We start from the raw sequence: 23942 nt of genomic DNA, 5'->3' as shown, positions 1-23942 counted from the left end.
CTGCCATGTGGTCAGGAAGCACTGGCACCAAGGCACTTCTCAGACATTGCCCCTATGACCAAGGACTTCCAAGGCACATTAAAAATTGTCCTAATCTGTATTCTTCTGTGATAGCACAATAAAGTGAAGGATGGTACATAATGATGTCAGCCTCTGCATAAATACAGCCTTTTGCTATATTTAATACATGGAGACATATTCAGTAGGTTCTCACAGGACTTTAAATGTTTTTCAAGCTATGAAGTTTAGCTTCATTCAGAAAAGAAACCTTACTTCCAGAGGATGCACACAGTGAATCTAGGCCTGTTTTCTTGTTAGCAGGCCTTTTTTTTTTGCCCAGCAGTTTTAAGTCTTAGACAACTGGGAATACAATCATTTTAAAAAGAGACTTAGAAGGAGATAGGTAAAACAATACAACAACAACAAAAATTTTAACCCTCTATCCAAGTCAATCTGGCTTCATGCATGATACTTTCTGATAAAAGCAGCCATATGGCATTGGATATCGTGAAGAGGGGGATCACATCACAAGGTGGGATGTGTGAGACCCTGGGCTCTATTCAGCCAGCAGCAATGTTTTCTGAGCCACCCAAACATGTTCTTGAACCCAATGGTGCATACAGACAGATGGTACATAGTTAACAACAGATGAGAAAGGACTAGGCTGGAGGCCACTTAAAGGTCTCAAAGTCTAAGCCCTTAGAGATCTTCTTTGGACCAGGATGTTAGTGAGAATTACCACCTAGAGGCCAATGTGTGGAACCTCAAGGGTGACATCAGTAGTCACACAGGACTGAATTGAGATTTATTTTCCCTTGTATCTGAAATTGATCCATGCCCAAGAAAACTTGGGCATTATTCTTTGCATCTCAGGCTTTCCTTTGAAGTCAGTAATGCTTCAGGAAAATGCTGAGGAATTTGAGGATTAAATGAAATGTATTTCTAGAGACCTTTTCTCCAATATTTTATTAGAAAATTCCTCAAACATGAGTAACAGTAGAAGGAATTGTACAGCAAGACATCAACAGACTTGCCATGATAGTCTACCATTGACCACTACTATGCCTTTACACTTTAGCATATATCTGCCCCATTGAATTTTTGGGTACATTTCCTAGGGACTTTCAGACATCAAAATTAATATATTAGCACATGTATGATTGGTTGAGGTTCATGATGATTAAAAAAGGCATTCTGCAAGTGCAGCATGATTCTGTTCTCAAACTTGAGTTCTCCCAGGTCTGGGTAGGGCTACAGTGAGAATTAGTATAGATCAAAGCCATGTGTTGGATCTTTTCCTAAATAACTACTTCTAAGTATAGAAGGGGAGAAAAAAAAAAAAACCACTTGTGAAGGAGCATGGAAACAGAGAAGTGTTTCTCCTCTTCCTCTGTCATTGGCTGATATCATTAAATCAGTTGGGTTGGTTCCTCTAGGGCCTTTCATCATGGCATCATGATCTTTCTGAGCATAGAAGTTGGAGCCCTGAGTCTGCTGAATTTCTCCAAAATAGCTGTAGAGCATTTTTGATTGAACGAGTCGATGAATTTCTGGCTTGTATTTAAGCTTGGCCCGATAAAGGACAGCATGTTCTTATTAGTGGGGTCATCCTCATGAAATGGCAATAATGAGAAGAGAACAGTGCTGGGAGATCAGCTCCCACTGTAAAATAATCGTTCTTGTCTTCACCGTTTTCATAAGGGAAGGTTAAAATGACAATTGGCATTGCTGTCAAGAGGGTCTGCAGATTTCTTTGTTTCGGATTGCCCAACCTTTGAGAGAACTTAATTTGACTTTGGACACTAGAGAAGATAGTGGCCTATACATAGAACTGTTGAGAGGATCAAAAGGAATTACAGAAGACAGAGAAATCTGATGTCTCAGTGAGGCCCTGGGATGCATGATAAAGGCTACTTCCCTCATTGCCTGGGACTTTGTCTCAATACATTACAGGAGTCTAAAATGCAAGTGTCTCACAGCAAACGAATCAGTATAACTCTGGAAACACTCTCCATTCATTTCATTTCCCTAAGTTACACAGAATATTCTCTATTAAAACAATTTGTCACACTGCTACTTCCCTTCTCAGCTCAAGGGTTGGCAAACTATCCTGAGGGAGCCACACAGAAAATATTTTCACTGTGTAGGCTGTATAGTCTCTGAAGCAACTGTTCAATTTGGTATGGTGGATACAAACACAGACAACACATAAGGAAATAGGTATACTTATGCGTAGTACAACTTATTTAAGGACCTTGAATTTTGTGTTTCAAGTTATTACATGTGTTCTAAAATATTCTTCTTTTGATCAGTTTTCAATCATTTCAAAATCCAAAACTCATTCTTTGTTCATAGGGTACCCTGGAGTTGATTCTCTAGACGACTTCCTATGATGGAAGAAAAGATGCATCTTGGCACAGTTCAGCACTGTAAGCATGAGCTACAGGGCTGTGGGGCATGAGAATAGAGATGACATGAAGGAAGAGGTTAATTTTAAATGCTATTTAATTATAATCAAATAAAGGTTGAATAGCTGGGTGTGGTTCATGTTGTATAATTCAGCTGTGTAAACTTTTTTCACATTAACTTTAGAAAACATCCTCATCTCTGGCCTACAAACAAGAATCCTTTTTGCAGAGTAAGTCACATGGTTAGTATACCCACTGCAAAGACCACATCTGTATATACCCTTGCATGCACACTGTGGGTGAGATCACCAGCATGGATTCCATAGGGTGTATGCTCAAGTACACATCCAATGCATAGTGCTCATGCATGAGGACACACAATGTAGCTCTTTGTATTTCATCCATCAAGCCCAGTGAAAAATATAATTATGAGAAGAAAAATGTTCCTTGATATGTGCTTTCTCTTCCTATTTATTATCCATGCAAACACAATATAGGGTGATGAAAACTGTTGTATGGTATGAAATTCAACCTTTCTTTTGGTTTGCTCATTTTTAAAAATCCTATCTTCTTTAGTCAACTTGCAGTAACAAATCTGCAAAAGTGATCCAGGAATTGATATATTCTGAGCTATGTATTGTGATAATTTCTAACCAAATGATGATATACAATCCTAGGTCATTTCAGATGAAATCTCCATCCACAGGCAGCACTTCATGCTGAGAAAGGCCAGAGAAACTGATTAGTCACACACAAAATCACTACCATTTAAATTGCTTTTGTAACAAGTATATTCAACAAAACTATACATGACTATTCAGATGCCTCAAAGGCATGCCCAGCTTGCTGTGTGCAACAGTGGTCTCATGTCTTCTCAAGAGTCTAAACTTGGTTGTCTTTGTCAGTTCTGTAGTCTGCTGATAGAGGCCAACATCCCCTCAGCTCACATCCAGAAAGCCAGATAATTCTTTCATTCCTTCCGTCCTTGACACCTTACACCTAACTTGGCACAGGATCCTGCCTCATGTGCCCCTCTCTTTTGTCACAATCCAGATTCGTATGGCTAATGACTTTTGCTACATTAATAGAAGGGGATTAATCAATCTCTTAAAAGATTAAGAAGTATGAATGGTTAAATGACTGTAACTGGAGGCGGAGCTTTCTGTCCCATATGCCCAATTATACCTGGCAGTAGCTTCCCAAATTAGCATTCAGAGGCTTATATTAATTATAAATGCTTGGCTGATGGTGCAGGCTTATTACGAGCTATCTCTTACATTTAAAGTAACCCATATTTCTTCTTTATGCTTTGCCACGTGGTTTGTATCTTGTTACCTCATTTTCTACATGTCTTGCTTCCTCTGCAGCTGGCTAGCATTTCCGGATTCTCCCTGCTGCTGACTCTGCCCTTCTTCATTTCCATCCTCAGTTTGATTGTACTAACTAACCTTATCTTGCCTCACCATTGGCCAAAACTGCCTTATTATCAATCAATTTGAGCACCACACATTCACACTGTACAGAAAGACATCACACAGCAAATGAATACAAGGATCTTGAGAAAGCTTGAATGACTTTATGGTGGCACTTATGGTCATAATGCCCATGGCACCTACAAGCTCAAGCAATGTACAGGAGGCTTCTACTCATACTGTCAACTAATGCACAGGCTTCAAGTTGCTTACTAACTATTCCCAATTTACTTTTTTACTCCATTCCTTGTTGTCACTTTATCCCACATAGTCCATTTGTCCTTAGATGTATTCATCTTTCTGTGCTTCATTCATTAGTTTTCTCTGTATACTTCTTGGGAACAAAGCTGTCACAAAATTTTTATAGCTATAATTTAGAGCCCCAATCCTTATTGTAGTGGAAATCAGTTCTTCTTCTCCCTCCCACCCACCCATCCTCCCTCTCCCTCCCTCTCCTTCACTTCTCCCCGCCCCCCCCCACCCCCCGGCTCTCTCCCTACCTTCCTATTTACTTATAGTGCTGTGGACTGAACTCAGTATCTTGTACATGTCAGACAAGCCATCCACATGAAAACCAGTTCTGATGGCTGTATGACCATCCAGTGTCCAGTTGGACACACACCTCCTTGTGTGTGTACTATTCTTTTTTGTGCCCTTGAGACTACATGTGGTTTCTATCACATCCTTTTCCACATCCACTTTGCATAACCTCACTTTCCCTGGATTTGTAAGCATGCAATAAAGTGTATATTAGTAAAGCAGAGACTGAGTCTGTTCAGATTTTGGCATCCAAAGAAAATACAAGACAAAGAAATTATAGGCAGCATTTAAATCTGTGCTGTGATGCCTTTGGTTTGATTTTGAAAGTGTTATTCTGAAAGTAGGTACTATCCTGAGATCTTTTCTTGGTGTGTGAAGAGCCAGGAAAATAAACAGGATATTACAAATTGATTGGTGAGTGATTCTTACCACCACATTCTTTAGAATTTTTTATTTTCAGAATATTTTATTTCCTTCACATCCACTCAACATTTAGGCATCGAAATTTTTTTTTATTGAAAAGGCAGATGACAGTATGTATGGTGTGCTTGTGTACTGCACCTGCCATCTGCTGATGGAGCATTTGCCACACTCTTTAGCATTTTTCATTATGTTGAAATGATTCATTATAACTGTACATAGAAAGTCCAAAGCAACTCCCTCAGACTAAATTGCTATCTTGTTAAAGGCCTTCTGAGCTCTTCAGAAGGCATGGAGGACATCAACCTCTTTGGCAGGCATCTCCAGCTTGTTGTCTCCTGCATGAGCTGTACAGTGACTGTACCTCTTATCTGCCCCCACATGACCTAAGATTCTCTTGTTTTAGGGCTGGAACACAGTTATGCTAAATTTAGAGATTCTTTTGAGCAATGGAAGGTGCTTGGTCTTCTTTTCCTGCTTTCTTTAACTTATGGTGCATATCAGTAAGAAAATGCCACATCTATGTCTGTTCCATCTAATCTCCACAAAGGATCACATCTCTTTGTCCTCCCCCAATGCACCTGGCCTATAGTAGGTTCCCAACCAACTTTATGGAATGAGTGATATTGTTTTAGCCTAAATAGTTGATCAGTAAAGAGTTAACAATGTCAGCGACATGCCCTTTAAGTGCTTAAGTGTTCACTCCTGGTTCCCTGTGGCCTTGTCAGGTTGACAATGATAGCCATCACTCACTTGTTAACCCAAACTTGACAAATGGGTTTAGCATCTATTTTCTTGCTAGTTGTAATTGTATCCAGCTATCAGATTACTCATGCCATGTAATACAACCAACACAATTTCATTTTAAAAAAAGGAACAGGTGCTGAATACTTTCATTAAGTATTAAACCACAGGCTGTTTGTTCTGTAAATAGGTCACATATTGTGTTGAATGATCCTGACCTGTCATTTACCATCTGCCTACATACAACAATGTCAGATGGATACAAATATACCTCTAGAAAGAGACCCTATGTCAAAGTGTTGATACATCAAGCACAGACCTCAGGATAGTACCTGCTACCAGAATAACATTTTCAAGATCAAACCAAAGACATCGCAGCACAGATTTAAATGCTGGTTATAATTTCTTTGTCTAATATTTCCTTTGAATGCCAAGATCTGAAAAGATCCAGCCTCTGCTATTTGTGACTCTCTACATTAGAAACATTTGAGTTTTTGTATGTTTTACTATTATCTCTAAATTTATTGGAATTTTGCCTATACTAATACTAAATATGTTAGTATAATGCATAGTATATATCATAATATACTAATTAACCCTTATTCATAACAAGAAAATATAAATAGATCCATGCCCAATACATCCTTGTCGATGTAGATTTTCTCATTTGTTGGGTATGATCCAGTTAACTGTTTCTTCATATTGATGACCTGCAGTCCTGGCACTGAGTATTGAAAGGACCATTTATTTGCTGATCTACAATACCAACTCTGTGAAAAAGAGTTTCACAATATGTCCAAGTCTCTATTTGTAATTTATTTGTGTCAGTGTTTAACTTGCCAATATCCCATTATCCCAATATCCCATTATCCCAATATCCCATTTAAGTTCCTGACTTTAAAGTTACAAAAAACTTATGTTTTTTTTTTTAATAAATGATACATTTTTCAAGCTTAAATTTACCTTAAAGTTCAGGACTTCCTCAGTAAACCTTAGATTTTTGCTTTCTCACACACATTTGGGAATCTATTCAGCATATTCTACAAGTGTTGAGCTAATTTTCCTGGCATTGTATTTCACATATAGATCAGTTTGGATGAACACCTTTTATGCAGTTGGCTCTTTGTGTTCATAAGAATGTTATGATTGGCCTTGTTCAATGTTTGTTAATCATGTTCCTTTTTTCATAATTTTTGGTATTTTTTGCTAGGATTATTACTGGACATAACACATTTGCTAAAACATTATACAAACTAAAAGCTGTTTTAGTTGCTTGCTGTTTATTCATGAAAATGCCATTGATTTGGGTATCCTTTTGACATTAAGGATAGTTTCTAAGTGCTTATTAGAATAATTTTTCTGTAGAATTTTGAACAGACATACATCATTTACAGTCTATTTTTCTTCACCTAAAACCCAAATGGCATTCTTTTTGTTTCTCTTTCATTTCCTGCTGCATAGATAGGAAGGTCTGAGAATAGAGACATTTGGGTCTATTGGGAATGCTTTAACGAGGTTTTCCTCAGATTAGGGCAGGTTTCCTTTTTTTTATACATGCATGAACAAATTAGTAAAATTTCAAATCCTGTGTAATTACTCACGTCTTGTAATGTGATATCTTTTTTTTTCAGTTTGTTTCATGTGTCAGTCACCAAGAGAAGTGTGTTGAACATTTTTAATGCAGGGATGGATGCACTAATGTCTGTGTTGGTACTGCACATCTTTGTACACAATGACATACACGTGACATTTCAATTCTTCTACGTTCTTAGACAACTGGACATTCTTTTATTCTGTAGCACTGTTCATTTATTTTAGCCTAAATCTAGTTTACTTGACACAGCATAGCTAAAGAGGGGTTCGGTTCATTTTTGTCTGATATGTTTTTCTATAGTTTTGATATGCAACTTTCCTAAACCTTCAAACTCTAAACATGTCTTTGTTGAGCAAATTTTAAAAAGAAGTTCAGCCTCCAGTCTTTACTATTGGTAAGTGGAACCTTGTGTGCATGCTGTGATTACTCATGCAATGGGATTTGACTTCATCATCTCACTTCAAGGTTTTTTTTTTTTTTTTTTTTTCTCTCTGCCTCTGCTTATTCCTTCCTTTCTCCTTTGACTTTTGTTTTCTTGTACTTTTTAATCTCATATTTTTCTGCTTTGCAATCTACGATGTCACAACTTTTTTATTCTTTCAGTGGTATTGGGAATTTCAATGCTCACTAGGTTGCAGGCCAGTCAATCTTTACTCTCTTTCTGAGCAACACAGAGACTTAGGTTTTAATATTGACTTCTTTTGAATAGAGCACTGCTTCACATTTAATTTCTAGTCTATAACCACACAAAACAACCTTATTTTCTTACACAGTAACTGTTTATTTAGGTTTGTCTGCTAATTTACTTCCAAGATGTTGCTGTTCAGTCTTCCCCTCTGCGGTTAGGTTATTTTTCCTCAGAATGTGTCCTTATTGAAGGTCTGAGGGCAGTGAACTCAGATTCCCCATTGTTCCTATGGTATATAACTTTTTTTTTAATTCTTTTATTTTGGTTTTCTGAAATTTTGGTAAGTCAGAACTGGATATGGAATTTTTTAAATGTATTTTGTTTACAATTCTGATACTATGAATTTGTGTCTTCCATGAATTCTAAAGACTAGGTATTCAGATCCTCTCCTGCTTCCATTCTCTTATCTCTTCTTAATCTGTTCTAACCCCTGACCTCTCTGCTATATTTCTGCATGCCTTTGACATTCTTCTATATTATGATAATTTTAGAGATCTCTGGAAATTTACTAATTGTCACTCTGTGACTATAACTACGCATTGCATTTTAAATAGAACTGTGTTTTGCATTTACAGGTAATCAACTTGTTGCGAGTCTGCTTCCCCTCATTTAAGTTCCTGACTCTTGTCAACTTCCCACACACCTGCTCACCGTCTCTCATCATTCCTACAATCTCAGTTTGAGGCACTTGGTCTGCTGTCTGCTGCTTCTGTGGTTCTTACTCAGGAACTGTCTTCTTGTGTAGTGTGGTCACTTGGGTGAGATGGTGTGTCCTGGAAGTTTATACACTCCCAGCAATTGTCTAATGTATTGTTTAAAGACCAATTCCTTTATAAACAAATGGATTAATTATACCAGCAGTTCTAAATGAGATACCTGCAGACCAAACACTGGTTTTGTAAAGGGGTACGTGGTGGTATTGTGTTCCCCAAAATATTGTGCACCCTAATAAACTTATCTGGAGTCAGAGAACAGAACAGCCACTAGATAGATACAGAGCCTAGAAAATGGTGGCACTCACGCCTTTAATCCTAGCATTCCAGAGACAGAGATCCACCTGGATCTCTGTGAGTTCAAGGCCACATTAGAAACAGCCAGACTTTTAACACACGTCTTTAAACCCAGAAAGTGAGCCTTTAATCCCAGGGAGTGACGGCAGAAAGCAGAAAGATGTATAAGGTGTGAAGACCAGAAACTAGAAGCATTTTGGCTGGTTAAGCTTTTAGGCTTTTGAGCAGCAGTTCAGCCGAGATCCATTCTGAATGAGGACCCAGAGGCTTCCAGTCTGAGGAAACAGGATCAGCTGAAGAACTGGCAAGGAGAGGTAGCTGTGGCTTGTTCTGCTTCTCTGATCTCCCAGCATTCACCCCAATAACTGGCCTCGGGTTTGATTTTATTAATAAGACTCTTTAAGATTCATGCTACAGTGGTAAGAATCCAGTTTCTGTGAGAAGCAGCCAGAAATCATGACCTCTCAGGGAAAAACTTCTTTCTCTTTGTAGTAGTACATCATGCCTTGAAAACAATGTTTTCTTGAAATTCCTTATAATACAGGTTTTTTTTTTTTGTTTTTTTTTTTTTTTTTTTTTTTAAACTGATGCATGGTCAGGGGCTATTGGCTCCTCAGGGTTCCAGTTTTAGGTGATGTGTCTTTTATTAGACACACCATGTCGGCTGCACTTCCTGTTCTTTCACTGTCCAAGCACCTTAGCAAATACTTTCAGGCGGGAAGCCAGCTAACGCTTCTCCTGCTTTATAGTGCTGCTTCCATTCAGGGGCACCTCCACTGGACACCCTCTCTTCCTTCCCTTGGCTGATGCTTGTAGACACATTTTAAGATGCACTTTGAGTTTTAACTCTCTCTGTTTCTCTTTCTGTATGTTTTCATAACCTAAATCATTTCCTGAAATGGTGGTTTAAACACCATACAAAGTTAACTTTAGCTAGCATTCAGGTAGTTATGATTTTTTGTATGAAAAAATGTACAAAATTAGGTCAAAACCTATGGTTAGATCGTATCAGCAACAGATGTGGAAATTTTATACTGAGGGAAACATGTGACTTTAGGAGTACTTCAGTATCACTGTGATTCTACTAAGAACCAATCAAGCTTGAAGGGCTCATTAGCAGAAACACGATGCCATCAAGGAATCATAATGGTGTCTTTTAGGCTAAATTGGAGTTTTGAAAAGCTAGAAATAGAGGGTACTTAAGAAAAATGGATGCAGATGAACATTGAGAAAAAAGTTTAGGATTTCCAGCAATCTCCCATTTTAAAGTAACTTTACTAGTATTAGATTCTTTACATTAAATTAAGAGCATTTTAACCCATTCAGAAAATGAATAAATATATTATTTTTGGAAAAACAAGCCAACAATTAATAAAGATAGAGAGCAATATAGCACCCAGGATACCCTGCCCTAAGCTCAGCTCCCTTCTCATGTTAACCATGTTAGTAAATAAACACCTGACTTCTCTATTTATTCACATTCTTATCTATGCCTACACATCCATACACAAACATCCTTTGTCTTATATTTTGGTAACATTTATAGGTTGTATGGTATTTCTGCATGTCTGGACATGTTTTTAATCAACTCTCCTGCTTGTCTAGCCACAGAACTCTCCAATCAACCATTTCAGAAATTTGCTCTTCACACCTCCATATTATCTGCAGAGAAGCTGACCCTATGCTACCTTTCAATGTGTCCTCTAAACTCTTCTTTCGGGAAATGTTTGGAAACAGTTCCTTGCTTGTAATGTTGTAGATTTTGTTGTTTGGGGCTTTCACATGGATCTTTTTTTGCTGCTGCTGTTATTGAGTACTCCCTTTTGATCTTGATATTCTGTAACTGGAGTTATAGAAGCAATTCCTATCATATCTCAATGATATTTGTATCTTTCAGTGTCCTTCTTTGGGCAACCTTCCCTCTAAGCTCCTGGCCCTGGCCATGCAGCCACATACTGTCCTATGACTGCCAATCCATTTGTTTTTATCACAATTATTTAGTAATCTTCTGCACATAGTTGTCTCCTCTTTTTATCCTATGACTGTTCTTCACTTTACTATAATTTTCAGAGAACTACTAAATATTACTTCTCAAAATCTATCCTATAGAAATATACAAGATTCTAGAAGAATATCTCTATAGGCTATATGATGTGATTCTATATTTTATGTTTGTTTTATAATATAAATAAATATATAACACACACATATATATAATGTTTTATGTTCTTAAACAGAGTTATAGATTATATATATAATATATAGTTATATATTATTGCTGCTGTAGACAGAATTTTTATTTTTTATTTAAATTATATCTATAAAGTAACTGAATTACTTTGTATTGTATATTTTCAGTGTTTTATGATGAACAGATAAATTTTAAATTGTCAAATGTTTTTAGAACTTATCTCCCTTCATGCTGCACACTGTAACTCACAATACAGGAATGTGCTTGAGAAAAGAGAATGGTTGGGAATGGGGCTGTGGTCCAGACAAGAAGGCTGGAAGCTAGATAGCATGGCTGGCCTCACCACCCCATGAGTAGAGCATTCTGGCCACTTCCACTTCTGCTAAATCAAAGTACCAGTCTGCTTAGGTCAAACTCTGAGCCTTTTACTGTAGTTTTCTGTTTTAGGATTGCAGTCCTAGTAACACCTCCTTTATCTCTGCTTTAGATGAATATAAATGGAAATTACCCAGCCCATCAGCAAACTTTTATGTCAATAAGAGTACAGTGATCATTTAAATACCAGCTAGGAGCAGAAGTTCAGTTCCTATTAAGGAAGAGAGGGTAAAGCTAAAGAAAGGCTACCTCTGCACAGGGGAGAAGGGAAAGCTTGGCCCTCTGGGGCACACAATCAAGTATTGAATTAACAAGCATCCCTCCCCCTCTGTGACTGTTAATGTGTAGCAGCTGAAAATGAATAAAGGAAGGCACAGTGGAGAGCCACCAGAACAAACAGTGCTGGATGCAGAAATCGTCCTCTCCCCAGACAACTGTGCAAAAGGGAAACAAAGGCTGATCTAAAATAAAAGAGACCAGATTTGTAAAATCCTGGGCTTTGTACTCACATGACTCACATGACAGCTAGGCAGGAAGGCCCAGTGAGCTGTACTTAGTTGGTAATCTGCTTGCTGGTGTCATCTAGATGAACTGACAAATGCAAAAGAGACTGTGTGTGGTACAGCATCCAAGGAGAGCAAGCACTGACTACAATGTGATTTTGTTAATGGTATGTTCTAAGTACTAAAAGAGACACTTTTATCAGAGTTTGTGCCAAAGCAATGAGCTATTGTGTCTTTATGTCTGCACACACATGCGTGCGCGTGCGCCCCCCCCCACACACACACACGAGTCAACCTTTTGCTTTCATAGGATCTGCATTTATGGATTCAACCAATTATTGCATCACAGATCAGAAATGCTTGAAAAAGGGCTGGAGAGAAGGCTCAGTGTTTAAGAGCATTGTCTGCTCTTTCAGAGGTCCTGAGTTCAATTCCCAGCAACTACATGATGGCTCACAACCACCTCTAGTGATATTTGATACTCTCTTCTGGCATAAAGGTGTACATGCAGCTAGAGCACTCATACCTAAAACAAAAAAATAATTTTTAAAAGAAATGCTTGAAAGAAAAAATTGTACTTATACTGACAGTGTATAAATGTTTGGTCTTGTCATTAGTCTATAAATAATGACAATAACATTTATCATCATAGCATTCACATTGTATTAGGAATTAAAAAGTGAGTTAGAAGTATATGGAAGTATGGAAAGCTTGTGCAATTCTAAGCTAACAACACATCCCTGTATATAAGATACATGAGCATCCATAGATTTTGGTACCTGTGGGTGGTCCTACAATTAGTTTCTCATGGATACTAAAGTACCAATACACATTCAAGTGTAACATTGTAGATACATGAATAGATGGATTGTTGGATGGTTGGAGAGCTACTTTAAAATTAACTGTCATTTATTACAAGCAATATGAAAAAACATAGTCTCTTCTAGTTGTTCATAAGTAAGAATTTTAATTACAAGAGTAGATATCTAGGTTTGGAAGTTTTAATGTGTAGTTTTTAGGCTTTCCAATTCTCTTAGCTTTATTGCTTATGCAGAATGCTCCAAAGGCCAAAATCCAGATGAGGACCAAAATGCAACACAGTTGCGGACGCCACACATTATTTTTCATCCTGTGCTCTTGTAAAGTCTTATATAGCAGCTTTTGATCACGTTTTAATGTCACCAGTAAAATCTAAATATCACTTACAGATTCTAGATATGACAGTGATTTGGGGTAAGCTGTGCACATCTAGATACAGAGGTTAAAGAAAAAAAAAAAAACATGTCTAGAACTTCCAGCTGAACTTAAGGGTAAGACAAACCAGGTAAGATGGAGTATGTATGGGCTGCGTACAAAGCTTTGCTATAACTGGACCCTGGCAGGGGCATACACTGTGTGTCTTCATCTCTCTAGAATATATCTACTGGAATATGACTACAAAAGGAGCTGTCAAGAGTTAATCCACCTTTTCTAATAGAAATATTTTATTTATTATTTTTTTTCTTTTTTACTATTATTATTATTATTATTATTATTATTATTATTATATTTGTGTTTTAATTTTACACATCAGCCATGGATTCCCTTGTCCTCTCCCCTCCCTCCCCCATCCCCATCTTTCCCACATCCCCTCCCCTCCATTCCCATCTCCTCCAGGGACAAGACTTCCCTGGGGATTCATTTAAACCTGGTGGATTCAGTACAGGCAGGTCCAGCCCCCTCCTGCCAGGCTGAGCAAAGTGTCCCTGTGTAAGCCCAAGGTTCCAAACAGCCAGCTCATGCACTAAGGACAGGTCCTGGCCCCACAGCCTGGATGCCTCCCAAACAGTTCAAGCTATTCAATTGTCTCACTTATCCAGAGGGCCTGATCCAGCTGGGGGCTCCACAGCCATTAGTTCACAATTCATGTGCTTCCATTTGTTTGGCTATTTGTCCCTGCACTTTTTGCAATCTTGGTCTCAACAATTCACGCTCTTACAGTCCCTCCTCTTTCTCTACAATTGGACACCTGGAGTTCCACCTGGGGCCTGGCCGAGGACCTCTGCATCCACCAACATCAGTTATTGGATGAGTGTTCCAGCTCGACTGTTAGGGTGTTTGGCCATCTGATCACCAGACCAGGTCAGATCAGGCCCTCTCTCGACCATTGCCAGCAGTCTACAGAGGATGTATCATTGTGAATTTCTGGAGACCTCTCTAGCACTTTGCTTCTTCCTGTTCTCATGTGGTCTTCATTTATCATGGTCTGTTATTCCTTGTTCTCCCTTTCTGTTCTTGATCCAGCTATGATCTCCTGCTCCCCTAAGCTTTCTTTCCCTCAAACCTTGCCCTTCATTACTCCCACTGTCGTCCAGGCTGTTCATGCAGATCTCATCCATCCCTCTGTCATTGGGTGATCCCCATGTCTTTCCCAGGGTCCCGCCTTCCAGGCAGCCTCCCTGGAGTTGTGTATTTATTAATTTTTAAGACCTATCAACTACCTCCTAATGTTTCTTGTCTGCCTGATGAGTGGGTTGGTGTTTGTGTGTGCAATATTTTATTTTAGAGCAAATACTATTAGGCTAGTCTGAGTTTTAAGTATGAAACAGTTTTTAAACTATTCATGGAGAGGTGTATGTCAAAGACATACATTTGCCTAGCATGCTCCTGGGTTCAATCCTGAGAACCACAAAACTAGAAAAAAAAATCCAACTTCAGCTTAGCAGATTAAAGCCTTTGAGAGATGAAAGAGAATGATTTTTCTACAAAAAAAAAAAGAGACTTTAAAAGCTTTTTCTTAAAATGCTGCCAAACCTTTCTATGAAAGTACAAACAAAGTAGAGAAAATTAAAAGAGAAAGCAAGAAAAGACTGGTGCTACCTAAGCCATATGCTTCTTGTTACCAAGGGACACAGCGCCCATGAAGCTGCTTGTTATTCACTCCATTATAAACTTCTATCTATCACAGCAGGTGTTGGGGCACAAGAGGACACGGTGTCCAGGAAATCTGAAATTAGGTTAGAAATCTCCCAGGTGACCAATTCCCTTTCAATTGACTCAAGTAGCTGGCTGCACCTGGCCCAGCCCCTGGGCTGCCTGCCTGTGAAATGGCTGTGATTTAAGTCTCAGCAGAGATGCCCCTAAAGCATACTCCCTACAGATGCAAGAACCACACATCCAGTGAAGGGACAAAGATGTCCATCTCCTTTCTAACTGCTGAAGGAAATAGCTAATTTCCTTAGTTGCTTGGCAATTCTGCTCCCTACAGAATTGGTTCCCTTGTTTCTTGTGTGAGTCAGTCTCTTGAATTAAAAACTGTCACTCACCCCACCCCACCCCATTTATTTGCTTCCCCACATGGAGGGTAAGTCTACTACAGAACTCAGGGTATCTTTGAGGGAGAGCAGAATTACATGCCCCGACCTGCAAAACTTCTTTCTATGTCCACTCAGGGCCCAGCACCCTACTACTGGCCTAGACTTCTCCATGGCCCTACATCAGGAAAGTGGTAGAACTCACTGTGTGAGTGAGCCCATGGTCTAGAAGAACTGACATTCGTCAGCAAGCTGTTACCATGTCCTTTTTTGTTTGTTGCTAGGTTTCAAGTAGCCTACTCAGAATGTCATTTTCCATTATTGGGGCATTACAACACTCCCCTGCCCTCCTGAGACACATGGGATGTGGAGGGCTATGAGCCAGTCCAGATTTTTCCAGATTGTGCGCTAGAGAGGCATGCACAAAGCTTTACCTCCCCTTCGACTTCCAAGTCTGCAGTTGAAAGACCCAGGCTTTCCTCGTTCTCTCTTTTTCCTAGCTCCACTGTCTTTTCAAAGGTAGTAAAACTGGTCTCTCAGACCTGGCTTCTGGGCTGAAAGGCTCTAAAGGAATTCAGAGAAATCTCTTACAATTCTATTTTTCAGGATGTATGTCCCATTATTGAGAATCTTCTCTTTTAGGAGCTGCATCCTTCCCTTGAAGAACTCCTCTTCAGGTGTAAAGCTACAGCTTAAGGTGGGAAAAATCAGTTCATTATATGCAAAATGCTTTCCCTCTACCATGAGGTGAAGTGGGTTCTAATGACTGAAACTAGAATTGGCAGCCTATTGGTAGTAGATGCCTCAGTATAGCAGCCAGGCAGGTCATGTAGTTTTATGTTGTAGGAGATCATGGTGTAAATATTATCACTAGAAGGCACTAAACAGTAGAAGAAAACAAGCCAGTGTTCAAACGGTATCTTCAGGGGTGTTCTCCTTATATTTCATGATAGTTTGCTGTACACTAACTAAAATACTGCTCATGGGGAGAAAAGCTACCATCCTGAGAGGAGGTGACAAACCTTCTTTGGTCTTCTCTATGGCTATCATCTCCTTGAGTTCCTCTTGTCAAAGTACACTCAACTATAAATGAGAAGTACTTTCTAGCTTCTTGGAACTGGATGTCCCTCTATTTGTTTTATTTTCCCATGATTCTTCTAGAACTTCCTTCGGTCTAAACTTTCAGAAGCATGTTAGATGAGCTGTCTTCCATTTCTTGTCTCCTCCTGATCCTACCAGTATTACCTAGACTCCCATATCTACTTTTCACTGATTGCCTCAAAACAACAAAGTTACTGACAAGCTCATAGTTACTGAAGCCAAGGGACAGTCTTTGGCGGCAATAGTTTGAGTGAGTCACTCACATTTCCAGAGCAGGAATTTGGGCCCCAGTGTGAAAGATGAGATACTTGGGAGTGACCGATTGGTGGATTAGTGGGTTATCACAGGGGTGGCTTTGCAACACAAGCCACCTACCTCTCTGGCAACTTGCTCTATCTTGCTATGTGAAGACTTTGCTGCAGTATGATAATCAAGACAGGCTCAGTGGGCACTCAGTAGAAACTAGTGGTGCATTCTGTGACTTCTTAACCTCCAGAAGTGTCAGCTGAATAGATTATTCTCTGCATAAATGACCCACTCTTGGAGAGTATGTGGTAGCAACAGAAGGCATACAACAGCTTCCGACACAGTGGGCAGTTCCCTTCATGCTGATGCACTGATTTTTACTATTGTTTCCCTATTACTCTAGACTTTCCTCCCACGTTCTCCACCTCCCTTTCTGTCTTTTCCTTCCTATTTTCCTTTTACCAGATTTTTTTCTCTTTTTTCCTCCCAAACACATGAAGGATTTTATGTATCCTGACATATAAATTCAGGTAGATTTAGGATTCTCAGTCTCCCCTATCTCCACCAATGTCTTATGTATCCATGTATTACATGGATAAAGGGTAGAAATATTAAATCATTTAATGATTTCTGCTTGAACTCCTCCTCCTGGAACCTCACAATGTGTTGTAATGACACAAGAAATCATGAACAGGTCTTCACTCAGAAAACAGATGGACTGCAGAGTAAATCCAAAGAGCAGGCCCGAGATGAGGAAGCCAGTGCCGCCAATCATTCTTAGGGAACTTTGATCAAGTCGCTTCAACTTCCGGTACCTCACACTTTAGAGCCCACGAGTGTGACTTAGCCTTCACTTTTTAAGAGGTTGAAGATGATCTCTTCCAAATGGAAACTCATTTTTCAAAGTCTGAACAACTCTTGACTTGCTTGAAGATGATGTAGAAGGGTGACATTAGAGAGATATGCTTCCCACAAGAAAGTCGTATTTTATCCCCGAACTGCTTTTTCACCAGCATCCATTCAGCTTCACTTACTGCTACTTAAGACTTTTAGAAAGATTGAAAAGAAAAACCACACTCCATGAAATGAACCAGGAAAGTGTTGGCTTGGCATCAGCCACGACTGAGTTGAGCCTCAGCAATAGGAAGATTGTTGATGTGATGGCTGGGGCAATTTTCAGGAGGAGACATTGCTGACTAGGTTACGAACTGTTGTCAAGACTTATGTTTTAGGGGGCTCTTTTGTTTCCCCCCAAATAGTACCTTCTGGTTACCTAGGAGAGGATTATTCAAAACAACAGCCTCTTCCTGCTATGGGAAGAGAAGAGTGTGAAAGATAATATAATTCAACAGGAAATCTTGTTTTGTTTATAATGAATGGGTGCTATGGTTCGAATATTATGTGTCTCCTGTGAAACTCTTGTTACAGTTTAACTCCATTATGAGATATTAAGAAGTAGCATAACGTGAGACATTTAATAGGAGATTAAGGCTCTGCCCTAATGAATGGTTTAATGTATTCATGTGATTAATGGATTGATGAGATATCTTAAGGAAAAAAAAAACCCACATTGCTATAACAGCGTGTTCTTATCTCTCACCATGTGAAGCATTTTGCTACTTTGGAACTCTGCCAACAAGAAAGTCATCATCAAAATGTGGCCTCTGGACCTCTGATCAGAACTGTGAGTGCCAGTAAACCTTTTAACAACTCATGTAGCCCATGTATTGTGTTATGAACCACAGAAATAGATTACAAGGGATAATAATCTTCCTACAGTGGCATGCACCAACAGGAATTCTGTATAAATACTAGAGAAACTCTGTGGCTGAAAACCATAGTTTGAGTCCATGCTATTCTGGCATGTGTTCAACAAAGGGCTCTCCAAAAAAAGTGCCCTATTCATAGAATTTAGTATTTTTCATGGTATAAGTTCTTATACTATGTCCAATTTTAAACAATCAAATAGATGACTTTGAATAAGGAATTATGGGAAAATACAGTTATAACCACAATACAGACCCTACAAATATAAAAACATAAGACAATAATGCTGAGAGCTATTAAATAATCAAAAAGTGGTGACTTTGGGGTATTCGTTATCTTTTCTTTTAATTTATTTGTAAATTTATGAAATTAAAAATTTAGCAAAAGCCATATTTAACAACCAATACAAAGTCCTCGGAAAAAAAAATAGATAACTGACTCCAGTATGCCAGTGGTTTGTCCTTAAAGAATAAAAGAAATTTAATGTTAGCTTAATTAATACTTAATGCACTTGATGATGTTTATTAAGCCAATAATAAACATATTGGTTTAAGCCTTTTCTACACTTGTCGATATTCTAGAATGGCATGTTATTTATGGATACATGACTATAAAACAGTGACTAAAGTCATCAGACGCTAGAGAGGTGACAGTTTTCTGTAAACTTTTTGACTTGCATATGAACAATACATTTCTTTTTCTATGAAAAGCAAAGCACTGGGAAGACATTGGCTTATTGTCTTGACTTCTAAATTGTGTAGTCTTGAATTTGCATCCTGAACTCCCAGTTCCCAGTGGGACTGTATTTTGGATGAACAGAAATAGACAGTAGGGTCCATGCCCTATGTTTGCACCAAAGCAAGGACATATGAAGACACAGTACACAGGCCATAAGCTTGGAAGGGAAGCTGCACCTGAAACCTCGATCTTAGACTTACAGACCCTTCAACATGGAGAAAATAAATACCTTTTCTTTAAGTTCCAGTCTGTCTATTGTTATGGAAGCCTGAACAGATGCATGAAACAAATAATGAGACCAGACATAGCTCCAGGACACTAATATGATGCTCCTATCTAAGGCTTTCCATAAAGCTGTGGGTATTACGTTCTGTCTGCTCCTCTGCTTCAAGCTTCAACTCAGTCCTCTGGGTCACAGTTCAAACCTTGCCTCAGGTTTGGTTTTCCCAAGTAGCTGCTTGCTCTTTCCCACTACAAAAAGCTTTTGTTTGTTTGTTCCAGCTTGTCTTGATCTTAAGGTGATTCTCCTGCCTCAGTCTTCCAAGTGCTGGGATTACACATAGCGCTACCATGATGTCTAGTTTGCAAACAGCTTTTTATAATAATAATCTTAGTGGGTTTTGTCAATACAAATCTTTTGTAGGCAGATGGCCCACACACTGGAAACCAGGCATGTAACTGTTAAGTTAAAAACTTAATTAAATAAAGAATTCCATTGTATAAACTACATTTCACATAGCAAGGAGCCACCTGTGAGCAGTGGCTACTGCACTGACCATTCAGACATTAAAGTCTTCTGTCTTTGCAGAAAGTCCAAATGGACACTACACAGTGGTAGACAATCATCCATTGGATACAGGGCTGCCAGGCACCCTTCTGTTTTCCCAGTTCAAAACTTAATGCCTGCAATGTAATAGGTACCGATTAGTTGAATCAATAAAAGAAAACAATGGACACTGTTCACCCAACTGTAGCATTGCAAAAGTATCCTCGATCCCATGAGCTCTTCAACTAAGCACAGACACCTGAACTTTTTATTATTGATGAGTACAAAGCTAAAAACAAGCTATTTTCATTTTCTTCAGGATGAGAACACCAATATGCATCATTAAGATATAATTATAGACTCCATCTCTCAGTGGTTAGTTAGGAAGAACACTATCGATTCTAATTTATTTTTTCTAGGCCATCGAGGCTCCATTGCTCTATCAGTGACCTTATGGACTCATTAAATCTTTCAGCATGATATTTATGCAACTGTTTAATGAGTCCTCCAACACCTCCAATTCTCTGAATCTCATGCCTATTATTTTAGTGGTAAATGTCTGCCTTTAATTAATCATATCCTTGACAGACTCAAAGGAGACCATACAAAGGTTATGGAACTTTCTGTTGGTGAAAGAATTGTTTTCACATTTAAAGATCTTCAAAGACACACACCACAGTCCTTAGGGGTCCCTTTAAGGTTTTAAACATTCTTACTCTCAGAGAAATCCCTTTATTTCTTGTTTAAATCTTTCTTAATGTAGCCTGAAGCAGTTGTTTTGCCTCTGTTGCCAAAGAAAAGGAGCAGGGTGAGGGGTGAGAGAAGCCCCTTTTTGCTGTGTGACACTTAAATATAATCTAGAAGGAGATGGTTCTCTTTCAAGATGGTCTTTAGATTTCCCAGTATCCTCTGGGGTAAACTAGGGCATAAGTACAACTTCAAAAGATATATGAAAGCCATCTGCTTAACAAATCAAACTAGGGCCATAGCACAGCCTACACACTAGCCCTTCAAACACACTGGCCCTTGGTGTTCACTCATCCCTAGTGAACTCTAGCCCCTGGTCCACTGCAGCCCCTTCTACACACTAGCTCCTAGTACATACTAGGCCCTTTCTGGGGTATTTCAGAAGAAAGCTTAACTAACAAGGATGTTCATAGAGTGCTGGGGATGTGGAAGACTTTACCAAGGAGGGATTAGGGACAGAAGAGAGAGTAAGATGCCAAGGGAGCCAAATCCATTTATAAAGTCTCTGGTTTGAAGTCAGCACCTACATGCATATGCTAAATGGTGAATGGATGATGAGGCAAGGGTGGCCACTAATCTCTCAAACCTTAGTTTCCTCTAATGTACCACACTGAGAACAAGAAGCTAGGACAAGTGATGTGGTCAGAAGGTGTGGACAACAATGCATGTGAGATAAATGCTATTTTAAAATTATTTTAATCAGGATGACTTTTAATACCTTTCTATTGCTGCTAACTGACTTATAATATGCCAAAGCATGGAGGAGCTGTGTGTTCTGTTCTTTTGAGTTCCCTGTTGGCAAAGTCCAGAACACAACAGGCACTCAATAAATGCTTGTCATTAAGTTGTATTTTCCCAAGGTAATGCCTTCAGTATTTTTAGGAGCAGGTCACTCTACAGATCCTTAATTTTTCCAAAGATTCATTTTATTTTAATTATGTTTATGTAAGTGTCTGTGTACGTGTGAGTGCATGAGACCTTGGGGTCCAGAAGAAAATGTCAACTTCCTTGGAGTTAGAATTCAAGCCACTTGACATCATGGATGTTAGGAACTGAATGTGGGTCCTCTGCAAGAACAATAAGCTTTTAAACAACTGAGCCATCTCTCTGGGTCCACCTCGGCTTATCTAATGATTCACATCTACACAAAAGAAGCAAACACTTACTTGAAAGTTTGCTATACCGTGATTTGTCACTACTAAAAATAGAAGTTATAAGGACTAGCAGTCTGGGCTACCTGTTCAGCTTCACCTTTTGATTTCTAACTAATAACACAAAGTGTACTTTTTCATCAGTGATGGAAGTGTGCATTTACAATGTTAAAAACATGAACTTTAGCTATTGTAGACAAGTACTCTTGGGACCCACCTTCTTCATGTCATAAACACAAGAACTGTATGTACTGCTAGCTTCAATTAATTTGCTCTTTTTCAGTTGCTATGTATAAATAGAAATGTTTAGTGAAAAATAAGAAACATTTTGGGAAAATTAAAATGGGAACAAAAATGACTCTATATATTGTTACATAAGAATGATTTATATTTTTTAAACTATAAAATTCTATAATTAGTTTTTTTTTTCTGGTTTAGCAGTGAGACATATTTTTCATGAAAAGTGTGAGGTTAGTTTATTTTTACATCACCCCTTGTCTCTGAGCAGCTAAGGGGAGCAAAACTAACAATGTGATTAAAGATTTTTTGGGGAAGTCCAGGTACTATGGGAATACTCTTTTAAAAGATGTACCATTTTGGTATTTTGGTTGTTTATTTGGTTGATTGTTTTGTTACTGTGTGCAAAGCAGGAACAAGCCCAATAGAACACTAGAACAAAAAGGAACATTTAGAGTCTCTATTTATTTGTTTTGAAAATCCAGCTCGAATTCCATATCCTTAGGACCACTGCCATCTGCATCTTTTGAGAGACTCCAGAGTTCTACTCATTGCAGAGAATGCCTCACAAGGGCTCTCAAAACAGAGCCAGTGAGAGATGGCTCAGCTGGTGAAGAGGCTGGATGCCAAGGCAGATTCAAGTTTGAACACTGGGACCCACAGGGTGGAAGGGAAGAACCAGCCCCTGCAAACTATCCTCTGCTCTCCACACATGTGGAGGCAGCTGTGGTACTGTCCCTTCCTCCACAAACATATATAAACCACCAGGCAGCAACAAACCAACCAAAAAGAAGACTTAACATTCAGGGCCCAATGAGGAGGGTGTTTCCAAGCTTCCCCTGTGGCTTCCTGTACAAGATGGAAATCAGTATACGCCAGCCTTCCTCTCCAGGAACAAGCTTTATCACAGGGTCATACAGTTGTCGCTGATGAGATGATGTGGTCAGAAATCACGACTAGGCTGCAACTTTGCTCTCAAATGTGCTCTTTCTCTCTCTTCCCACCCCTCCACCTCTTCCCCTCTCACTCAACAAGAGAGAAATAATGATATCAATGGGCCAAGCTTATTATTAGATAAAAACACAATTTAAGTATGGAGGCAGCTTACAGATTTTTCAATAGGCTTAAGACAGGATGTAGGAATGTTCTAGAACCCTGACAGTCACATTATGGTCACAGGAGTGTCTGGTCATTAAATGGGGGAACTGGTTAGAAGGACAGATTCTTCTACCCAAACAGACCTCTCAGATCAGGATGTGTACTTAAGAGGATGCCCAAACAGACCCCGTAAGATTTGGTCAGCACTGAGCCAATGCCACTGGTAAACAGGGCATGCAGGGACTTACCTCCCTTCCTCAGCAAGGAGTTGTTTGCAACCATTTTTGGACATGTTTCTATGCTGCATTACACTACAGGTCAACCAATATTTGAAGAAAAAATATTTTCAGTTTCATTGTAGAACTCTATTTTTGTTACATCAGAAAAGCATCTTGCTATTAAAACATTGTTCTATTTTAAAATACACTTTATTTTTTAATCTCTCAATTCCTTATCATGGTATCTTTATGGACTATAGTATAATAGTACAGCAGTACAGGTACATGGCATGTGTGGATCAGGATAAGGTGTGTGTGAGAGAGCAAGTGAGCGAGAAAGAGAGAGAATGTATTGAACACATTCAGAATCTTCTCCACTAATTATTTTGCAGTATACAGTAAGATGTTGTCAGCCATAATTAGCCAGGCTATTGTGGGTAAGAAGGGTAAGAAATTTGACTTTTTTTTTTAATCACAAGGATGTCTCATGTCTCTTCCCAAATGCACACCCTCTGGAATGGCACAGACCCGTTTTTTGGATTAGTGTAAGGAATGCAATAAATTCTCACAACACAGCTGTGAGTGCAAGAATCCTGTTTGAAGTTCAAGTCTGCAGTCTGCTCCAGTCTCTAGTT

General features: G+C 38.9%; 1 protein-coding gene across 2 annotated transcripts in view; it reads right to left on the bottom strand.

The window, feature by feature from the left end:
• Plcb1 (phospholipase C beta 1) overlaps positions 1 to 23942 on the bottom strand; it is a 696401-nt gene that overhangs the window by 49188 nt on the left and 623271 nt on the right. The window lies entirely within an intron of this gene.

The sequence above is a fragment of the Onychomys torridus genome, chromosome 4 (genome assembly GCF_903995425.1).
Source record: "Onychomys torridus chromosome 4, mOncTor1.1, whole genome shotgun sequence".
Classification (NCBI taxonomy): Eukaryota; Metazoa; Chordata; class Mammalia; order Rodentia; family Cricetidae; genus Onychomys; species Onychomys torridus.
This window is presented reverse-complemented; position numbering and strand designations above follow the sequence as displayed.